This window comes from Panthera uncia, chromosome C2, assembly GCF_023721935.1.
Source record: "Panthera uncia isolate 11264 chromosome C2, Puncia_PCG_1.0, whole genome shotgun sequence".
NCBI classification, from domain to species: domain Eukaryota; kingdom Metazoa; phylum Chordata; class Mammalia; order Carnivora; family Felidae; genus Panthera; species Panthera uncia.
Genome location: NC_064810.1, coordinates 94796626 through 94814686, shown reverse-complemented (window position 1 = coordinate 94814686; position 18061 = coordinate 94796626).

Genomic DNA, 18061 nt, shown 5'->3' with positions numbered 1-18061 from the left:
CAGTCTGTGGACAGCGTGTGGGAAAAAACAAACCAGCTGCTCGATAGATATCAATTTATCATGCTATGTATTTTATGACCAAAGAGAAATTACAAAGTAACCCCATACCCTGGAAATCTTTTATTTCTCCAAACTGTGACACCCACTATTTATAATATTCTCTGAGAGCATTTAAGGCATCGGGGTCCTCTAAAACCATGGGCAGTTCTTTTGACAGTTTTCATAAAAACACCCTTGGTATAGAATGCTTTGAGAAGCATGGGCCGTAGAATAGCCCACCTGTGCCAGGAGGAAGATATCAAAACATTAGTAGGAGCTTGCTTTTAACGCTCTTGCTCATAGCAATAAAAATTCAGACAGACCAAATTTTAGCATCTCTTTTTAAGAATAAAATAAAACTGTGTGACAGTGTACGTGTGAATAACCTGGTCAAACACTAAGAAAAGGCTGAAAAACAAATTCATGCTTTTCATTTTTGGGGAGCTAAGTGTCTCAGGATACAGTCACTACCTTGCTTGTTCCAAGTTTCTAATGAAACTACCAAATGTTGTTTACGTCATCATAGTATACAGTAGCCTTTAGTACTTAAATCAGAAGTCTGTGTTCATAGCCCAGCTTCACCCAATAAGTCTCCTTCAATGAGAGGGAATAGTGCAAAAATGGGAAAAAAAAAATAGTCATCTCCCAATGGGAAATATCTAAATATCCCTTGCCAGAAAAACAAAGTTTCCTGGGAGAAATAATTGTAAAGGATGGGGCAAACGCCAATTAATGGTCAAAATGGAACTTTACGAAATGAGGGAGAAGAAACCAAATTTCACTCAAGCAAATGAAATCATTATGTCCTATGCATGTGTTCCCTTGTTAAATTTAGTGAACATTTGAGCAAAGGATGTCCCTGATTCCAGAAGTCAATCTTTCACATAGCTACAGAATTCTAACAGGAAGTGGAATTGCCAGTAAATAACTTATTCTTGGGGAAAAAGTTATGGGCACTTTTGTAAATGCATACTGTACTCTTGATATAAATTTAATGCGTTTCGAGGCTAAAAGGTTATACATACACTGTCTTTCAACAGATGGCATACTCATTAGTAGGTAAATTTCATCAAGTTCAGTGTCCCAATTTCAAAGGATAATTAACTTGAAGGCTAACAGTCAGGTGATTTTTGTATTCTGTGTACAAAGAAGGACCAATATGAGGATGGTTCTATCAAACACGAAACGACCATTAAGATAGTCTGCAAAATGAGGGGCGCCTGGGTGGCTCAGTTGGTTAAGCAGACTCACAGTTTGTGAGTTCGAGCCCCAAGTTGGGCTCTGTGCTGACAGCTCGGAGCCTGGAGCCTCTTCAGATTCTGTCTGACTCTTTCTCTCTCTCTCTCTCTCTCTCTCTATCTCCCTCTCCCTCTCCCTCTCCCTCTCCCTCTCCCTCTCCCTCTCCCTCTCTCTGCCTTTCCCCCACTTGCACTCTGTCTCTCTCTCAAAAATAAACATTTAAAAATATATAAAAAAAGATAGTTTGCGAGATGAGTATATGTCATAAGGAAATTATGTCTCCCAAATAACTTCAACTTACATGAAAATGAGTTCAAAATATAGGCACACACACACACATACATATCAGTTATTTACATTTTCAAATAATTACACATATGATTTTCCGTTTAAACTGAAATGCTAATTTTTTATATCCATAACTATATCCATACCTTGACATTTTCCCCATTAATAAGTACATGAGTTTCACATTAGCAGGTGTTTCTCTTTTCCTTCTTTGCACAGAAACCCATGTCAGCTTTCACTTCATAGCAATGTGACTGCAGAATTTTCTGTACCAATCCACTCATATTAATTTAACCTCCTTTTTGGAAGGAACATCCCAGCAGTACACATAAGACTTCATTGTTTCAGACTCCATGCTTTCAGCTTGCTTTTTGTGTATGTTCTCTAATATCAAGCAATCATTCTTTTTAAGCCTAGCAAGTAGTAATGATAAAAAATACTACAAAAAATTGCATTCTAAAAGTCTGACCCAAATGGGCATGAAGTATTATATATCTTGGTGAATAGGAGAAGAGGAGGAGATGCGGTCTTTTTTAATCACAAGTTTTGTTTTTAGATATGCTCTGTTACATTTTTGGTGAGGGAGAAAAGACGTTCCTAGGAGAACTAATGAACGTTGTATACCAAAGAAGGAGCAATTAACTATGGGAATGGACATTCTTTGGGAGGAGGGAATGACAGAAGAGACTGTGGAGTGAAGCCATCACTTTTCATAGGGAGGAATAAAGAAATACAATAGCTACAAGACAGAAATAACCTTTGGTATGAATAATTGTCATGTTTTTCTTTCCCTCTCCATTATGGAAAATTTTATTTTAAAACTGGGGGAAAAAAAGGAAGAAAGAAGCAGCCACTTTTTGGGTTTGAGACTCAAGGTGAGGACCCTGGGTTTTAAGACAGGACTTATATGGGGATTATAAACAATCTCAATCTCAATGAAATCCATTCTTTGCTGCTACCTCTAAAACATGCTACATGTGACATACTTAAAAAAAAAATGTTCCTTCCTGTTGGATTCTTACATAAAAACCCAGGATGAAATGAAGGAAACAAGTATCATCCAGTCTAGTTTGGTCACTTTTAGAGATATTCTTCCAAATGAAAAGATTTTTCAAGAGGAAGGACCTAAGGCAAATACCAAACACTCTGAGTCAGGTCAAGCAGGTAGGGAAAGGGTTCTACTACATGCCTACCAGTGGTACTGCCACCATTAAGGAAAATAATGGCCACCATTGACATGGGAGCCGAGTTTGTACTTGTTCACTCTAACCACCACAGCAGGTCTGTGATTTTGTTATTATCCCCCTTGGGAATAAAGAACCAGAAGCTCAAAGAAAGGAGTTAAAGCCACAACGTTAGTAAGCGAAATATATAGGTTTCAAATCACAGTCTATTCAGAATTTCCTGCAGCCCCATATTTAAATATGTGGCAAGAATAGAGATGGTTATCTTTAATAGGTGACAGAATTTTGTGCGATATGTATTCTAAGTCACTTTACTCTATAGGACTTAGCTTCGTCATCTTAACATTAAAGTTGAACCAGATGGACATGAGGTCTCTTGAAACTCAAACTTTTATGATTTGAAGACTTGAAAGTACCAGACATTTCATAGAGCAGGAGAATATCACAGATGGAAGTGCTTCAAAGTTAATCAAGTACTTGAATACCCTCTATATTTTCTCTACTGTATACTTATCCTGTCTCTGTTTGAACTCCTACAGAGATGAGTAATCATGCCTCCTGAAAAAAGCTTATTCCAATCTTGGACAGCTCTTCCAGAAAGTATTTCCTTATTGAGATAAAATCTGCCTTTCTTCTTTTCTTACAAGGCTGCCTTTTCATGTTTGAAAACATTCCTGTCTTCTTAGCTCTATTTTCTCCTGAATAAACATCCCCACTCTTTTGATCATTGCACAGATAATGTGGTCTTCAGCTCACTCTTTGTTCTGTTTACTCTCCCTTTATCTTGAATTCTGGCCATTTATCTGTTACACAGGTATCATCATGGTAGGCCACACATCCATGGATGTGAAAGTAGAAAGGTGAGAAACCAACAGAAAATGAAAATGCTTTCTCCATGCTTTGTGCCAATTTGAATTTATACTTGTGTGAAACCTGTATCATTCCAGATAAGACAAACTATGACATTTAAATATTAAATAAAATAATGAATTTGCCTAGAGTGGAACAAAATAGCCCTGTTTGGTGAATTGTCACCTATTCTGAGCACTAAGAGTGGGCAGATTTCCAAGGAGACTCAGAGTTAAGTTTCCTGTAACTTATTAATGAGCAGCATCAGGAAATTTATGCCCCCACCTGTATTTCTAAGGCATCTATCTTTACCATCTCATCTCCTCAGATAAGTGCATGGCTTGAATCATTAGCTTGAAGGTGATTGAAAACACCAAAGAACGGTATTTGGAATGTTGAGTTAACCACATGTCTATGGGCATGAATTTCAAACCTGATTGCTTTGAGTTACAGTATCACATATGGTTTTGTTCTCCTTCAACAGGATGCCCAGAAGGCACTTATGATCTAAATTGCCAAAGGATGCATAAGTACCTTAATGGCGGCAGCTGTGATACCGTGATTGGCACCTATCACTGCCCTCCTGGCTTCATTGGGGCCGACTGCAGTCAAAGTAAGTCAGCCTACCAGTTAAGACGTGGAGATGCTAAAGTAGAATTTTAAGAACTGCCCTTAGAGAGTAAATGTTGCAATCATTACTTAATAATTTACTGTAGCAACGGCAAAAGCCAACTGACCTACATTCTAGGTTGAGGAGTGCTTACGTCAGGAGTTTGATTGAGAGCTGAAGCAGTGAAGGCAGCCAAAGAGAGCCCTTTGGTCATAACCTCTCATATCCCAGAAATGCTAGCTAGATTCCAGTCAGGATTAGAAAATCTGTTCCATAAGAGAAGAGCAGACTGAGGATGCCTGTGTACATAATGTCAAACCCATTGTCTAAAGTACCACCATTTCATTTATCCTCAGCGATTTCCAGCTCAAAAGTAAGCAGTTGCCCTACTTACCAAAAGTAACCAGTTCCCTAAAATTTAAAGACCTAACTACCTATCACAAAGACAACTATTGACATAAAGTTGAAGGGACCAGATGTAAATTAAAGATCTCTTAAAAATGCACTATCTTAGACACTACAGGGATATTCTTAACAAATACATTTTGATCTTATCAGATTTGACATTTCCTATATATTTTGACAGTTTGCAAGATCCTAATGATCTTCAGGGAGGATAGAGGAGGCAATGCGTGGGAGAGAGCGTGACGGAGAGGTGGTTCTGGCAATTTTGTGTCCTTCAACCTATGTGCTGTTGAGGAAGTTCACTTTGGGATGCTTCACAGAGCTGTACATTTATGTTTTTGTGCACTCGTCTGTATTTTATACTTCAGAATTCAAAGAGTAAAATAAGCATCAGTAGATCTTTCATTAAAGATAGAAGTGCTGTAGTTGCAACCGTGAGATTCCGTCACTGGGAAGAATGATAATGAAATTTCGTGATCAGGCAGGGTATTAAGTTGTTATGTGGTAAAGATACCCAAAATGCTTGTCTTCCCCAGACAGGTAGTTTCTCTGTCTTCTTTGTATGAGGGTAATTTTAATTACCCTGCCTCCGAATCCTGATGTTCTGAGGATAAGAGACAAATGAGACAAAGTCTTGGCTCCATGTAGTGGAAAATTGAAACCTAGTGGATACTGCCTTGGAGGCCTAACCAGCCAAGTTATCTTTGAGTTAAAGCCAACCCATAAACATCTCCTAAGGAAGGCTCTGACTGGCCCCTTTGTTCCTCAAAGAAAATCATTGAGGGAAATTTCTTAATTTCCTCAGGCCAATGCATCTTCAAGAGTTTTGATTCCCCTGAATATTGGTAGTTTTTTGTCTTCAGAAGCTGTGAACTTGTACCTGAGTACTTTTCCTTCTTTGCTTTGACAGCTAAGTAGGTCAGAGCCAATTTGCTGTCCACCTCTTACCAGTCCGGGGAATTGTGCTACTCATTTATGTCTATATCGTTGCTGTATTTTTTCCTTCGCTTGATTCTTACAGATACTTATTTTATCTTTATTTTGGTAAGCATCTCAGTGAATCTGTGGCATAAAGTTGAAGCAAAATGAAATAATAAATGTGTTAATTTATTAGTAGATTAAACTTTAACATATATTAACATCATTAATTTAAAAAGATAATGTAACAAATTTGTTGATTTTAACAAGTAAACAATACACTTAGAGATACATAATGATATTTGGAGATGTGAACATAATGGATCCTATGTCAATGCATAGAAATGTAAACTAAAATTCAGAGGGGACATTAAGAGGAAACACTCAAGATTATTGGGCGCATGCATGCATGTGTGTGCATGAACGTGTGTGTGCACGCGCACACACCCACATACACACTTGCTAAGGCAGCCATGTGGTAAAGCAAGGCTGAGTTTGTAAGAGTCATTTATATCATATATGTAAGTGTTTGACACTAGATATTTGGTTGGAATTCCTGATGTCAACCAAAATCGCACTAAGTAAGCAACCACTTGAGCAGTGCCTTTTTTTGTTTTATTTCTTTCAAAGTAACCTTTTCAGTTGAAAACCAAACTGAAGGCAAGACAAGGAAACCCATTTGATTAAAAGAAAGGGTCGTGTATTTACAAGGTTTTTTAAAGTCTTGACTGGCAAAACGTTTTAATAAGAAAAATCTGGTTTTGTTTTGCTCCTTCCTGCAGCTTGTCCTGAGGATCACCACGGGCGGGACTGTGTCCAACCGTGTTCTTGTGGCTCAGGACAGTGTGACCCAGTGACTGGAAGGTGCCAATGTCCACCTGGCAAAATGAGAGCCAGGTGTCAGCAAGGTAACAATGGCTGCAGGGTCACCTTGTCCGTCCAGGCACTAACTAAGCTACACTATGAAAGCAGATGTGGTGCCAAGGAATACAATTCAATGGGCATTGTTTATAACACTTCCTTCTTAAATGCGGCTTTAATAATATGAAAGTACACACTCTTGTTGAACTGTATAGCAAATAGCCTACTGAAGGGTAAAAAAAAATTGAAAACAAAAACAAAGAATTATTGATGCAAACTCTTGACGAGGAGCAAATTTTGAAATAACTTTGGCTAACTTTTGCAAAACCACCCCAAATTGTGTGTTGGGGATGTCTAATTATAAGAACTGAAAAGTTTTATATTTTCTCCAACTTTCAGAAGCCCATTGAAAGCTGGAAGAAAAATGAGAGACAAAAAGGAAAATATGATCTTTGTTTAAAGCTATAAAACTTTCTTGGGGCGCCTGGGCGACTTAGTCAGTTAAGTGTCCGACTTCAGTTCAGGTCATGATGTCACGGCTTGTGGGTTGGAGCCCTGCGTCAGGCTCCGTGCTGACAGCTCACAGCCTGGAGCCTGCTTTGGAGTCTGCGTCCCCCTCTCTCTCTGCCCCTCCCCTGCTCATGATCTCTCTCTGTCTCTCAAAAATAAATAAAAGTTAAAAAAATTGTTTTAAACTACAAAACCTTCTTGTCCTAAATCATATTATTATTATCACAATAATAGTCATAACAGAAGAACTCTCAAGTTCAGTGAAATGATATGCAGAGAGCCACTTCTCTATGGCATACACAGAGGGGCAAAACCAATGACCCTTTGTTAAAAAAACTAGGGTCAGCTGCATGAGCATGATGTAGGAGCTTCCTTTAACCTCACTGTGCATCACAGAGTTGCAGGAAATTGGAATGAAACCAGGAAGTGCACAGACCTAGCATCTTTTCAAGTCTGCCCTAGGATAGAGGGGATCTATGGGTGATAAGCAGCCTTGCAGCTAAGGGGAGCTAAGCCTACACACACACACACACACACACACACACCACAACTTTGTGTCATATGGAATTTTACTCTGGGCCCAGGAAACTTCCGACTGGCTGAAATGATTTTTCTAGCCCCAGGTCCATACTCACCTCCCCTAAATAGCTAGTGCACACAAAACTAACCAGATACAAGAAATTAAAAGCAAAAGCAAAAACTTGATGCATTAAAAAAGAAAAAACACCCTCCTCCCATTTTGGAAGCAATATATGAAACCATTCAAAGCTTTGGTTACTTTTTCAGTGAAAATTCTATAAGAAGGGTAAAGGAGAAAAGGAATAAGAAAACAAAAAGCAGATGGACATCGAGCACAGAAGTTTTGCTACGAAGCACATGGAAATATTAAGCAGAATTTCTTCCAAGAATTTGAAGGACATAATGAAAAAGCTTTCTCTACAAATCGTGAGTGCAACGCAGAGATACAAGGGTTCATGGAATAAATGAAAAGACAACAAAGGGAAATGAAAAAGTAAGCTGGCAGAGCTCTGAAAGACGTATAAATGAAAATTAAACCTCACATCATAGAAATGAAGACCATATTGAACACAGGTAATAGGAGGATTGAATTCGCTTATGTGACAGCCAGGTACATGGAGAATATGCTTGAGAAAAGTGAAAACAATGAAATGGGGAAAAGAGGGAGAAATATATATAAGTGCAAAAGAAAATATTCAAGTATAATATTCAAGGTTTTTTCCCCTGAAATGAAAAAAAGATCCAATGCTACAGATTGAACACATTCTATCCTTGGAAACTCGACCTAAGGTTGATCAGAAGCAAGGGGAATCTCCATTGGGGACATAAGAAAAAAAGTGAGATCTCCCATGAAGAGTGGGGGAAAAAATCAGTCTGGCCTCATGCCTCATGGCAATAATCACAACCATTGCTAGCATGTGGGTAATCAATGCCTGTGAAGTTCTTGGGAAAAAAATATGACTCAAATATTTTATACATGGTTAAACTTTATTCAAGGATAGCATGACTGAAAATGAACAACTATTTTTAGTAATAACAAGTTGTTGGGGATATGGTCGCAATAAAATATTTTTGAAGAAACTGTAGAAGATCAATTTGAGCAACCAAGTAATAAATGAAAGATCTCTGTTAAAAAGACTATTAGTGAGTATTAAGTCTATTTTTATTAAGGCTAAGTTTAAAACAAATGTGGGAATTATGGTCACTTGACGTAAGATAACTATATAAATATTTAACAGTATAGCAATTTTGATAGTTAAGCAAAACAGGCATAAACTGGAAGGAAAGAGAAGATGAAGGGGGATAAGTATACCGACCTTATTTCTTCATGAAAAGTTGTAGAAGGGATGGATCTGTGTCAAAATGTATTTCTTAAATATGACAACTCAATAAGTATGCTTAAAAGTATAAAGGTAAATGCTGGAACTTAAAATTCTGGAACTGAGGATTTAAGAACAAAAACATAGCCAACTAAAATCAGGTGAAGGAGAGGAATAAAAAAAATTAAAATAAAATTGAAAATTAAGAGAAAAGAAAATTAAAAATTAAGAGAAAGAAGATTCATATTAATGCCATAACCACTCAACAAGCCAATCTGTACTAAATAAAGAAATTAATTACACTATGTAATAATATATTTACTGTCTAAAAAAGAGTCCCTGGACTATATAAAATAATATATAAGACTTGGAGAAAGATGGAGTACACACACTTGTCCCTCTTCCTTCCTCTAAACAGTAGAATTTTTGTCGCCATATTGAAAGCAAACATAAGAATCTCTGATGTGGAGAGAACAAGGCAGACTTGCTAGGGATTTCAGGGACCTAGGGAACAGGAATTGTGAATTCCTTGGGTTTTCATTTTGACCCATATATCCTGGACTGGGAGAACCTGCAACCCAGAAGGCCAACGGGTGCAGACAAAAGAAAAATCCAAGATATGCCTGCTTTCTCTGAATGAAAGACCAGTAAAAGGGCAGTGAAGCAAGAGAGAAAACTCATAGACAATAACTGATCAATACTCCAGTCAAACACTAAAGAATAAAACTGCATCCTTGACTCTAACCTCACTAGCAAAGGCCAAATGAGGAGTCTGCCCTTCAGACTCCATCTGGATATATGAGGTACCCTTGCCACACATAAGACGGTGTGAGGGAAAAGGCTGGGACTTTCACCCCTGCCACATAGGGATGTATCTTCTGCCCTGGCTATGCCAGTGGAAACCATGTGGAGAGCGTGAACTTCCACCCCCACTGGACAATATGGAGACACCACTGGTTCCTTCTAGGGTGGTGTCACAGGAGATCGGGGCTTTCACAACCATCAAGCACCAATGAGGCAACGTTGTGCAATGTCAGTGGAGGTGGAGTGGGGAGTCATAGGAGGCACTTCTACCCCTCCATCAGATAGGTGTCCTGAGAGGCCCCATGGGGAGCCTGAACCCTCACACCGACCCAGCAGGAATGAGGCGCACTTAACAATGCCCCACTTGGGGGCTATGTGGAGAACCTGGATTTCGACTTCCATCTGATGAGCCTCTTTCCTTGCAAGTACAGTATCATAGGAGACTTGCTAAAACATTAAATGAGATCTAGAATCTTATATGATGGTATTCAAAATACCCACGTTTCATTAAAAAATTATCCACCATACCAACAACCAGGAACATTCCGATTTGAATAAGAAAATAATCAACAGACACCAACACTCTGATGATATTGATTTTAAAATTATCTGATCAGAAGTTTAAATAAGCCATTATAAGTAAAAATACTTCAGTGAGCAACTTTTGCCATGTGTAAAGCAAATTAAAAAAAAAATAGGCTCAGCAAAGAATAAGAAACATAAAGAAGAGCCAAATGGAAACTTGAGACTTGGAAAATACAATATTCAAAAAAAACCGAAAAACATAATTAATGAATGGGCTTAATAGAACAATGGAGAGGAGAGAGGGACCTATCAATACATTTGAAGATAAAACAATACAAATTACTCAATTTCAACAATAGACAGGGAAAAGAAAAAAAAAAAAAAAGAAGAAGAACCTCAAGGACCTGTGGAACTATTAAAAAAGATCTGGGGCGCCTGGATGACTCAGTCCGTTAAGCATCCGACTCCAGCTCAGGTCATGATCTCATGGTCCATGAGTTCAGGCCCTGCTTCGGGCTCTGTGCTGACAGCTCAGAGCCTGGAGCCTGCTTTGGATTCTATGTCTCTGTCTCTCTCTCTGCCCCTCCCAGCTCACGCTTTGTCTCTCTCTGTGTCTCAGAAATAAACATTAAAAAATATTAATATGTCATTTGCAAATATCTTTTCCCATTCCGTCAGTTGTCTTTTAGTTTTTTTGATTGTTTCCTTTGCAGTGCAGAAGCTTTTTATCTTCATTAGGTCCCAATAGTTCATTGTTGCTTTTAATTCCCTTGCCTTTGGAGATGTGTCAAGTAAGAAATTGCTGTGGCTGAGGTCAGAGAGGTTTTTCCTTGCTTTCTCCTCTAGGGTTTTGATGGTTTCCTGTCTCACATTCAGGTCCTTTATCCGTTTTGAGTTTATTTTTGTGAATGGTGTAAGAAAGTGGTCTAGTTTCATTCTTCTGCATGTTACTGTCCAGTTCTCCCAGCACCATTTGTTAAAGAGACTGTCTTTTTTCCATTGGATATTCTTTCCTGCTTTGTCAAAGATTAGTTGGCCATACTTTTGTGGGTCCAATTCTGGAGTCTCTATTCTATTCCACTGGTCTATGTGTCTGTTTTTGTGACAATACCATGCTGTCTTGATGATTACAGCTTTGTAGTAGAGGAAAAGATAATTGAAAATGACATATCAGATAAAGGGCTAGTATCCAAAATCTATAAAGAACTCACCAAACTCCACACCCGAAAAACAAATAATCCAGGGAAGAAATGGGCAGAAAACATGAATAGACACTTCTCTAAAGAAAACATCCAGGTGGCCAACAGGCACATGAAAAGATCCTCAACGTCACTCCTCATCAGGGAAATACAAATCAAAACCACACTCAGATATCACCTCACGCCAGTCAGAGTGGCTAAAATGAACAAATCAGGAGACTATACATGCTGGAAAGGACGTGGAGAAATGGGAACCCTCTTGCACTGTTGGTGGGAATGCAAACTGGTGCAGCCACTCTGGAAAACAGGGTGGAGGTTCCTCAAAAAATTAAAAATAGATCTACCCTACGACCCAGCAATTGCACTGCTAGGAATTTACCCAAGGGATACAGGAGTGATGATGCATAGGGGCACTTGTACCCCAATGTTTATAGCAGCACTCTCAACAATAGCCAAGTTATGGAAGGAGCCTAAATCCATCAACTGATGAATGGATAAAGAAATTGTGGTTTATATATAAAGTGGAATACTACTTGGCAATGAGAAAGAATGAAATATGGCCTTTTGTAGCAATGTAGATGGAACTGGAGAGTGTTATGCTAAGTGAAATAAGTCATACAGAGAAAGACAGATACCATATGTTTCACTCTTATGTGGATCCTGAGAAACTTAACAGAAGACCATGGCGGGGGTGGGGGGGGGGAGGAAAAAAAAAGCTAGAGAGGGAGGGAGACAAACCATAAGAGACTCTTAAAAACTGAGAATAAACTGAGGGTTGATGGGCGGTGGGAGGGAGGGGAAAGTGGGTGATGGGTATCGAGGAGGGCACCTGTTGGGATGAGCACTTCATATTAAAAAAAATTTTTTTTAAAAGATCTAACATTTCTACATTTCTGTCATCAGAATCCCAGATGAGAGGAGAAAAAAAAGTAGGGCTGAAAAAATAGTTAAAGGAATAATGGTTGGACTGACACATGAAAAAATGCTCAACATCACTCATCATCAGGGAAATACAAATCAAAACCACAATGAGATACCACCTCACACCTGTCAGAATGGCTAACATTAACAACTCAGGCAACAACAGATGTTGGCGAGGATGCGGAGAAAGAGGATCTCTTTTGCATTGTTGGTGGCAATGCAAGCTGGTGCAGCCACTCTGGAAAACAGTATGGAGTTTCCTCAAAAAACTAAAAATAGAACTACCCTACGACCCAGCAACTGCACTACTAGGTATTTATCCAAGGGATTACAGGTGTGCTGTTTCGAAAGGGACACATGCACCCCCATGTTTGTAGAAGCACTATCAACAATAGCCAGAGTATGGAAAGAGCCCAAGTGTCCATGGATGGATGAATGGATAAAGAAGATGTGGTATATATATACAATGGAGTATTACTCAGCAATCAAAAAGAATGAAATCTTGCCACTTGCAACTAGGTGGATGGAACTAGAGGGTATTATGCTAAGTGAAATTAGACAGTTAGAGAAAGACAAATATCATATGACTTCACTCATATGAGGACTTTAAGAGACAAAACAGATGAAATAAGGGAAGGGAAGCAAATAATATAAAAACAGGGAGGGGGACAAAACATAAGAGACTATTAAATATGGAAAGCAGAGGGTTACCGGAGGGGTTGTGGGAGGAGGGATGGGCTAAATGGGTAGGTGGCATTAAGGAATCTACCTTTGAAATCATTGTTGCACTATATGCTAATTAGGATATAAATTAAAAAAAATAAAATTTTAAAAATTTTAAAAAAAGAAGTAATGTTTAACCTTCTTAGGTTATATTTGTATATGTTTTAATATAAATATTCCAGAGATCGTATAAAATTCCTAAAAATCAGTCATGGTATAATGTTACCACTCATAATTCCAGTTATCATCATAAAATGTTATATGTTACAGAAATAAAATTTTGGGGTCAATCACACTACAAAAAATGAATAAATAAACAAACAAACAAATAAATAAATAAATAAATAAAGGTCAGAAATTTCCTAAATATGACAAAAAATATAAACTTACAGATTCAAGAAGCTGTGTGAATGACAAGACAAAGAAATATACAAAAGACGTATCAGCATTACATTTCTAAAAACTAAAAAAGAAAGTCTTGAAAACAACAGAAAGAAAGAAATAATGACCATATTAGCTTAGAAAAAAAGATTCCAAAATAAAATGACATTAAATGAATGGGTACAAGTCACACAAAACACATGTGAGAAAAATAAAGCAGTGGTCATGACATCAGTATAAAACAATATTAAATTTTATGACAATGATCAACTAATGGGAAAGACACATAATAATAGGGAATAAAATTCATAATGAAGATTGAAATATAGTAGATATGTATAAAGCAAATAACATAATATCAAAATTCATAAACCAAAAGCCATAGTCTATACAAGCAGAAATAGAGAGTAAGAGCTTATCAATAGAAGACTAATTCATTTATGTTAACTCATACACATAAAACTGTATACACATATACAGAAAAAAATAAGCTTACAGAAGTTTGAACATAGTAAGGTATATCTAATTGTTAGAAACCAAATTTTGTACCCTAAGAAAGATATTATATCTTTTTCAAGGATCCATGAGACATTCATAAAAATTGAAAAAGAAAATAAATCAATTCCAAAAAGTATGATTTATGGCATTCTATGATCAAAGCAGTAAAACAGGAACTAATAACAAAACTAACTCCCTACCAGAGAAAAAGCCCACCACACTATACTGCATAGGCATTTTGAAATTTTCTTAAGTAATGGCTCAAAAAGGGAAACAAAACCAGTATTTCAAAAATTTAAAAGCAATAGTAAGGATATTCAGATCCCATGAGGTAATTCAGAAAATGGAGGAAACTTTATATTCGAAAGTACTTATGTTAGTAAATAAAAAATGATGAAAATAAATGAAAAACACAATAAAATAAAGTAAAAATGAGGAATGACTAAAGTAAAACATAGGGAAAATATGAATTATTTAATAAGTTATGTTAACTCAAATGACCAGCAATCTAGACAAAAGTAACTCATGTAAAAGTAATTTTGTTCACCAAAATTACTCTAAGTGTATAAAATACTTAAAGATAATGACAAAAACTCTAAGAGACCTGGAATTACCATTGGGGTTTTTAGAAAGTTATTTTAGAAAGTCATATTATAAATCTTGACAAAAATTCAGAACCTATAAAGGAAAAAAAATCCATGATGTTTTGATTGAAAAGAACTAAAACAATTCGTCAAGGCATAATACACATAAAAAAATATCACATTTTTTTAAATAGAAGAAAAGAGACCAACTTTTTAAATAAGCTAAGTGTTCTTATGTATTAGTACCAAAAGAATCTGTGACACCCATAGATCTTATGACAAGATAATAAACATCATTCATAATGTAAGAAATCCAAATTAAAGTTGCATTTGACTAAGGAAAATGGCACATTGGTAACCTTCTTAGTAAATTTGCACATCTCTTTGTAAGGAAATTTGATACCATCTGTCACCAGTTAGAAGTACATATTTTATTTAAAAAATTGTTGGTGACTTATCCCACGGATACAATGGTATGTATGAATGAAGACTTTCACAAGGATATTCATTACAGCACTGCTCATAGTGGCAAAATAAAACATTTTAAACAACTACTTGCCTATCCATAGTGGTGTGGTAAAATAAATTTTATTAGATGCAATAAATCCTATGTAGCTGATAAAAAGGAATGAGGCAGATGTATTATATGCACTAATTTAGAAAAATCTTGGAGAATTTTATTTCACAGAAGAAGCAAAATTCACAATATCATGTATCTATATTAACCTCTTGGATAAAAAAATGTGTTAAAGGGTAAGACAGATACACATATATATGCTTTATGAGGCATCGACTATTTCTGGATATATTCAGGAATTTATTCATTCAATTCAAACATATTTATATAATGCCAATGCCCATTTTAAGCATATGGAACATATGGATAAAATACACAGTATCTCAGTCCTACAACTTGCTTTCTAGTGGAGAAGAGAGTGGAGAATGAACATAATTAATAAGTGAATTATATGTATGCTAAAAAGGAATAAAATCAATGCTAAGAGAAAAAATAGAATATGATATGGGGCTCCAGAGAGGCATGTGGGTGGAAATGTTATTTTATTTTTTAAATTGGTTTATTTATTTTTGAGAGAGAGAGAGCAAACAAGGAGGGGCAGGGAGATGGAGAGAGAGAGAGAATCCCAGGCAGGCTCTGCAGAGTGAGTGCAGAGCCCAACATGGGGCTCGAACTCACAAATCCTTGAGATCATGACCTGAGCTGAAACCAAAAGTCAGACGCTTAAAGAACTGAGCCACCCAAGCACCCCTGATGGGTTGAAATTTTAAATCGAGTGGTGATTCAACCATAAATTGTACAACTGTATTTGTCTTCATTTGGTACTAAAGTTAAGGACAGCTATTGGGTCAAAAAAAAAGGCAGGAAAGAAAGTGTCATACATACTGAATTAAGTATGTGCTCTGTTATGTAGTAACCAAATGTCTTTGGGCAAATAAAAAAAAAAAAAAAAAAAACCTCTAATGTCTCTCCTGCTAGCTGGAATAGAAAGAATGGTTGATGAGAAGTCAGAAGTTCTAGATTGGAAGGTCAGTTTTTATCTTTCCTGGCTACTTGAGCCTGAGAAAGAATGAAGTCTCTGAGCTTCGGTTTTCTCAAGTGTAAATAAGAATACTGTTACCCACATCAGAGGTATATTTGTGAACATTGCATGAGATAATTCATGTGAAAAATATCATTATGTAAAAATACTATAAACTAAAAGGTATAAATGACAGGCCTTTGGCCAAATCTAGCCACAAATGTGTTTGAATTGGCTGATATAGTTTTGGCTTCCACAGTGCCATAAAACAATTTTAATTGGTTGCCAACTTTCAAAGATTAAATGGTTTCATATAAAATATGGATTTTGAGTTTTCCTGAAAAAAAATCATCTTAGCTGGTTATATTGGGCCCATATTCTTCATGGTAAAAGCAACTAAATGTGAGTAGCGTTTAATCTCCTATTTGTGGCACTTTGTGCCACTCAGTCATTTTCCCCTGACAGTGAAGGCTCAGTTCGCCTTATGTCTGGTCAGCTTCACTCACTTTTGTCTTACTTACCTCCTCTTGGCAATGGTCTTTGTCTGTGTCACCCACCACTGTAGGCTAAAGTGCTTTTCAGATTTCAGCACCAAGACATTAACGAGTGAGCCACTTGTCTGTCGTCAGTTTTGAGACTAAATATAGAAAATGCTCCCATTGCCAATCTGGGATCTGCTTATTTGCTAGGGTATCTCCAGGTCCCCAAGCATACCAAGCATGTAGTTATAAGTGTCATCAAAGTGTGTAGTGTGAATGAAAACATGGATGAATGATTGTGCTTACTACCTTCAGGTAACATCTGAGTAGTTGTTTTAATTTGAACATTTTCTTATGCTTTTGCTATACAAATATGATTACTCTATCTGAAACATAGAAAAATGTTTGCTCATGTGACATTTTTCTGTATGTATGTATATGTGTGACTTTATATTTATATATATATATGTGTATATATATATATATGTGTATATATATATATATATATATATATATATATAAAATTTTTGCTATAGGGTATCCCAAACAATGTATGGCCCAAACTGTGAACTGAAATGTACCTGTAAAAATGGTGGACTTTGCAATCCTGTGGACGGAAGCTGTACTTGTTATCTTAGATGGACAGGAAATTATTGTGGAAAAGGTAATTTGATTAGCACTTTCTTTTATTCAATAAAAATCTGGAGCATACTGCCATTGGTTGATAAAATATAGTAGAGGCCTGTGATGAGGCTATTTTCTAATAAGTTCATGCAAGTTGTTTACAATTATGACTCCATTGCCAATAAAAATAGTGTTATGTGAATATCAACTGGTTTTGTTACCTTGTTACCCACATGAAAATCCTTAAAACCCCTAAGTAATTGAAATAATATAAATTAATGTGAAAGAGCTCTTATGAGACCTAAACCCCACTCCCCCTCCAATTCTGTTTAAGCCTAAAGCCTTTGTGGATGACAGGTTTGTTGACCCTTGAGTTTCTTGGCAAGATACTAAAGAACCTCAACCACCACTGAGGCCTTGAGGCTGGCAGGGTGGAGGACCCAGGGCCCTGGGCAGAGCCAGTTCACATTAAGAGTGGCCCCAGATGCAAGGGGTGAAGAGGAGGACTCAGAGGTCACCCACCGTCACTCATTAAGAAAAAATTAATCATGCACCACCACGAATATATTTTTAAGTGACATGCACGTGCTTTTCAACAAACATGTATGTTACAAAAGATATATAGAGGTTTAAATTGATAAAGAATGAATAAAGATAAACATTGATGGTTGTTCTGGTGTTTTCTTTTTTTTTTTTTTTTTTTTTAATTTTTTTTTTTCAACGTTTTTTATTTATTTTTGGGACAGAGAGAGACAGAGCATGAACGGGGGAGGGGCAGAGAGAGAGGGAGACACAGAATCGGAAACAGGCTCCAGGCTCCGAGCCATCAGCCCAGAGCCTGACGCGGGGCTCGAACTCACGGACCGCGAGATCGTGACCTGGCTGAAGTCGGACGCTTAACCGACTGCGCCACCCAGGCGCCCCTCTGGTGTTTTCTTTCTGAATCACAATTGATTATTTGGTGCAACATTGGAGAGCATGCTCCCTATTTAGAGCACGGTGTTGTAGGAGATGATGTTTTCTTTTGGCAGAATAGAGAGAACG